Source organism: Hyalella azteca, unplaced genomic scaffold, assembly GCF_000764305.2.
Source record: "Hyalella azteca isolate HAZT.00-mixed unplaced genomic scaffold, Hazt_2.0.2 contig7076, whole genome shotgun sequence".
NCBI classification, from domain to species: Eukaryota; Metazoa; Arthropoda; class Malacostraca; order Amphipoda; family Hyalellidae; genus Hyalella; species Hyalella azteca.
The window spans coordinates 459757-465766 of NW_025937210.1; the positions used below are offsets into that span (position 1 = coordinate 459757).

A 6010-nucleotide genomic window follows, 5' to 3' on the forward strand; every position below is an offset into this window, starting at 1 on the left:
AGTTTAGAAATACCTGCTGATTTTTAAGAGAAAAGTTTAGTTTAAGGTCTACAATCCAATATAATAAGCGCACTTCTTCATATTTTCAAATGGCAATTTTCCTGAATTTCACACAGGCCACAGCCAAGATCTTGATTGGCGAGTTATTAAGAACTTTATACGCAGTAGCCCAATCATTGGGCTACAGGAAATCAATGTTCACAGCTGGACGTCCGAAATGAAGAACATGATCGTATGTTGAATAATTTGTTCACCGTTCTTCGTACGTCGAATGCATTGATTTAGTTACACGCTACAGCTCTGAGTACAAAGGGTTGGAATATCATCGTTGATTCAAGTTACAATTGAAGGATATACAACGAAAAACCCACGCACGGAAATACTGTTTACCGTGCATGTAGGTGGACAGAAAAGAAGGAAGGTGCGCAGGAGTGAATTAGGTTATACGTACGTCACCTAATGCCTTTTTAGTCATCTAACTCGTTAGCGACAGATAAGTTTACTTGTTTCACGTATGAATATAATTATTTTTTACTGCTTCCGTTCTAGCTTAAATGAATTCTTACTCTTATTACTAGAACTCAAGTTTTACTGAAGTACAGCAGCAGATACAGAGCATTAGAGCAAGTTTTATAACACTAACTTGGAAGTCAGGAGAAGAATGCGGTGAGGTACTTAGGTGGATAATTTTTCAACGAGGCAAATTTAGTTACAGTTGTCAACCGATTTACAGTTAAATGATTGCAAAAACACACATCTTGAGAAAGCACTACCATATAATCTTAAAGCCTCAATCTGTTGCTTTACAATTATTTTCCAGGTGTGAAGAGACAGCACAAAGCAGGCAGGTGTTGGAACATCGTGCAATGGATCTCGCAGCCACACGTGTGACTGCAAGTCATATATGTGGCGTTAATCATGCACAAGTTATTATAGATAACAATATGACTCACCGATGTCAAAATATCTTCCCTATAGACAGGGCTCGTGTAGAATATTCAAAGCGGAACGTGAGAGGAGTTCTGAATATTAAGTCCGAGAGCAAGTGTACACAGAGGAGAGCACGGGCAGCACCATACCACTCAGAGTCTGACGCTACACTGAGCTGGTAAACGAGCTTTGTTTACCTGTGGAGTTGCAGGGTTGCAACTTGCAGGTGGTGGCAACTCACTCCTCCACTCGGACGAAACTCCTCCAAATAAACCATGGGATTAGCTCTTGCCCTCCATTCTTTACACTCAGAGATATAAGTGAGCCGTCGTTTTAATAGGTATGAATTTGTTGCCTTTATGTAGGTGATCCTCACCCAATCTAGAGCGGCATCGATACCAGGAAGTTCTCTGCTCACACCGTGGGCTGGTGATTTACTAATTGGACATGGATCCAATTTTTTCCTAGTGTACCGTCTCGAGTTAGTAAAAATTTATTAAAGAATGGAAATTAAATGCGTGCAAATTTTACACAGATAATTTGCAGCAAATGCACCATATTGAATTTACTCGGTTTTGCTTCAGAAGAATTGAAATGATATTCCATTCCGTTTCCATCCCTATTTCTATTAAATTTCTACTGTTTAAAATGCCGATTAATGCGATTCTAAATGATATGAGAAAAATATACTGAAAAATTCCCAAGAGCACGTCACTACAAAAAATAGCAACATGAGCCGAGCAGTGATGAAATTTACTGTGAATAAATCAATTATCTCATTAATTTTGTTTATGAGTTTCCATGAGTAAATTAGAAGTTAAAAATTGAAGTCTAAACAATGAATTTAAACGTAAAACCTCACCAAACGCCCCCTTTGCAGTGCGGAATTCGTCGAGTCTTGGAGGCCAGATGCGAAAAAGTCCACGGGAAATGGGCGCCTGGTTCAGGCTTCTGATTAAATTAGGAGGATCTGAGCGCAGTTCACGGCTAAAAATGAATTTCTTCAGCTCAAACAGACAAGGATATTCTACAGACTAGGTTACTTCATCTATAATTCTGTTCTGAATTGAGGAGATGCATGCATTGAGCTCGGGGCTTGCATGTACTCGGCGTGAATAAATTAAAAGTTTTAGCCTAGTGCTTAATACAGCTAAAGTTTTGACTTCCTGTGAAGATAAATGCTGAAATCAGGGATGGGAATAACGCTGATGCGAAAAATTTATACATAAATTGTCATTTATCACCGTTATAATAAAAAAATTCAAACGTATACAAACGTCCAATTGACATTTTTTCATCGTTACAGGCTAAGAACTTCAAACGTATACTAAAGTCCAACTTCTTGCGCAGTAATTCCGTGATGATCGAGCTGCGCCTGATATGGGCAGTAAACCCACCCTTACTGCCGCCATTTACTGCACTTTGACTGCAATTCTCGACTTGGGTGTCTTGCAACGCCTTCCTCGCTGCTATCCCAGGCCACTCAACGATGCTCCAATGAATAGAAATTCGCGAAAATGCTGCAGAATTATCTATTTTTTTAGAGAAATACCTATTTTTGGAGGGAAAACTAATGAGTATCCTGGAGCTATGAATACTGTAGAATTGAATAGCGACGCGACGTCTGAGTGAATGCTATTCAATTGGAAATTCATTTGAATTTAGATTGCAGGGTAAGGATTTACCATTGAGTTAAATTCCCCGGAACGGGATTATAAAGCAGGTTTTGTGCTTCTTTCTATGTGTCAGAACATTAAGATCTCGCGTGGCTTAAAATAGTAATTGATAACTTGAGCTGCATTGATAGTATAGCTGGAAAATTCTCCTGAGGATATGTTTAGTTTGTTGTTATTTTTTTTTCATACGCAAGTTCGACAGTTTATTATATAAGAAATATTAGCGTAATACTTCATCAGAGAAAATTATTTTTGAGATAAAGGAAAATAGGGAAATACTTAATTATTTCCATCAAATTGTAAACTTCTCTCTGGAATAGAAAGTGCATCTATTCTCATCCTGATCTATTGTATAATTATATATTATATTTCTCGAGTTTAGTGATATCTAACTTCATTTGTGACAGTTATTTGTTAATCGACTAACTCAGATACGACTAAATCACATACGTAAGATTATTATAGCCACTATGCGAGTGCAAAATTAGCATATTTCTCGGGTTTCGTAGAGATCAGAAATAATTTTCGGTAGTTATCGGTAGATTCATTAATAAGAAGGGGCTATACATATAATAGGTGTTGTGTTTTCTTGAGATATTAAAGTTTATCAGACATGCATGCGACAAGTCTTGATTTGAAGTCGATAGTGTTCATTAAAAACGTTTCAATAATTAAAAGGAATGATCGTGAATCAACCCCCAATTCTCTATGTTTTATAGACATTAAGACTATTGATTAATAATTAAAGTAACGATTAGCACCCAGTCCCATGTGCACCAACGTTCATAATTAATTTTTCTGAATCTATTTTCTGTGCGGGAATTCAACGGCCGTACGCATCTCGATTTTGCTGCCATAAACTTCCCGATAAAGACATTATTGTTCTTTATCTTTATCTGTCTTTGTAACGTTCATAACGTGTCTCTCCTAGCTACTTACCGCTGCGTTTCTACTTATCTCGCTCCTACTTGTCACGTTCCTTCTGTCCGCGTTCCCAGTTTTGTCTCGGAAAATCACATTTCAATTAGCTGATCTTTGAACTGAAGAATTGAAGGTTAATAACGAGACGATGTTATAGGTTACGATGTGTTTTATATAACAAGCAGGTAGAGAAGGGATACGTAGATCGCTGTAAAGTGTACGTAACGTATAACGTATAGCTATACAACAGCTGTGGATATACGTAACGTTACTAACGTATAACGCAGCTATACAGTAGCTGCAGGCGTACGTACCGTATAACGTAGCTACAGCCGTATAACTTTACTCGCTACACTCGCAACAAAGCAAACCGATGATGCTGCAGCCGCTGCTCCTCAATATAATTAACAACCAAATTGTTCAAGAGAAACATACCTACCTAAGAAATGTAACTAAATTATATATAAAAAGCAATAGGTGTAATATAACACATTTCATAGAGAACCTAAAATCATATCTTGACTACATGACGCGAAGGCTTCAGGTTCTCTACATTTTAGGGCCTGTTTTTTTATCATGCTTAGCTGCCGTTCTATTCGTTTAATAAATATACCTATTTGATATTTTCCAGATGAACTAATATTAGGAAATCAAGGAGCTTGTATGCTAGTAAACGTAGAAGAAAATAATCATTACAAATGCAAAATAGTGATGCTTAGTGCTGTCTAAATATGAATCCCGTAACAAATTTTAGCATAGAGAACTAAGCTCACTCTTGCCTATAAGTTCTGTATAGTTTCAAACGACACAGTAAATAATAATTGTCTTCATTAAATTAAAATAAAAAGTTTTGCTCACAACTCTTAATGCTTAAAAAAAAGATGCAGTCGCGACGCCTGACATCACTCAGAAAAGTAAGTGGTAACATTGTCCAAATTATGACACACGTTTTGCTCACAGAAAGCGGACGTAGCACTGATACGCTAAACTGAGTCAGGGTGTCCCACACATGGGCAAAATGTGCATCATTATTAGGATAATGTCACATTTGTGTTCTTGAGAGTTCACTCGCCTCATCAGACGCTTAAAGTTTCCCCAAGTTTGTCCTAAATGCCCAAAAAAATTCCCGCCAACTTTGAAAAAGTCGTCAACTTTTCATTCCAAGTTGAGAAAACATTTCAGAAAGTTCGAGTCCATTTAAACTCAACAGCTTTAATCCGAGTCGAAAATATGATTGATTTTCCGTTAACAACTTCGCTTACGCTGCACTGGTTAATAAAAACATGGAGCTCGATGTGTGTGAACTGATTATATGTATATGTGTGTACAGATTATATGTAAATGTGTGTACAGATTACATGTATATGTGTGTACAGATTATATGTAAATGTGTGTACAGATTACATGTATATGTGTGTACAGATTACATGTATATGTGTGTACAGATTACATGTATATGTGTGTACAGATTACATGTATATGTGTGTACAGATTACATGTATATGTGTGAACAGATTATATGTATATAAGAGTGAGTATTCATGCTCTATATAATTACAGTAGAATCATACGGTAATAATAATCAGATACCGACGGTAATACAGGTGCGAATTGATTCTGAATAATGAAAAAATCGTCGCGGCTATAAAAAAAATGAAACAATTAAAGAGCCCAGCAAAAGCTGCTTACATTTAATTGTATTGAAGTAAAGGAATATTCGTTTAGGTCTAAGAAGATTTAGCCATCCGAGGGTATAGGCTTAGTTATTTTAAAAAACTACTAAATTATCTACAAAGCCAACCAAGTTTAATACAATGACAACCTTAATAGTAGTAATGGGCGTGCTTTTATTAACTACATGTACATATAGCTAACTACTTTCTATACATTTCAGAAAAAAAATTCAGTTAAATGAATATACAATTTAGGCAGGAACCAAGTTAATACATGGACGCACGTTAGCTGGGAAGTAAATGGCTACGATATATGATAGGAAATGTTTGATTCTCCATCGTACGTCGTAGTCTCTAATTAAAGTCCCACTTATCTTTATGAGTGCTCACTAGCTTTATCGAAACTTTGATTAAGTCGTCAACTTCCTCCTTATGGAACATGATCAACGTAACAGAATGACGTAAGTTACGGTAATCGTGCATTTACATTGACGTTAATCTGAATAATCTTACAATGTAATCTCGCTATTGACAGAATATTGCACTTTAAATTTCTAAATTCGGTTACTTATAGTGAAGCTATATATCTTAAGATAGAGGAATCTATGTAAATTATTTGAAATAATTAAAATACCAAAATCTGCTTTAGAAGATCATTTTGTCGTGCATGTAAGTTTGACATCATTGCACGAAATGATGAAACGTGCAACGAATGCTGCCAAAATATTATGAACGTGGCATAGAATTTCTATTAAATCAAAAGGCAGAAATAACAGTAACAACAACTGGGCCTGCTTACAATTTCCATAG

At 36.2% G+C, this 6010-nt stretch overlaps 1 protein-coding gene across 1 annotated transcript in view; it reads right to left on the reverse strand.

Annotated features, from left to right (window-relative positions):
- The window catches only part of LOC108665777 (clavesin-2), a 34805-nt gene extending 33717 nt beyond the window's left edge, over window positions 1-1088 (reverse strand). The window contains exon 1 of the mRNA XM_018152575.2: window positions 954-1088. The gene's annotated coding sequence lies outside the window, so the exon portion shown is untranslated. The remainder of the gene's footprint in view (window positions 1-953) is intronic.
- Window positions 1089-6010: the final 4922 nt, after the last annotated feature.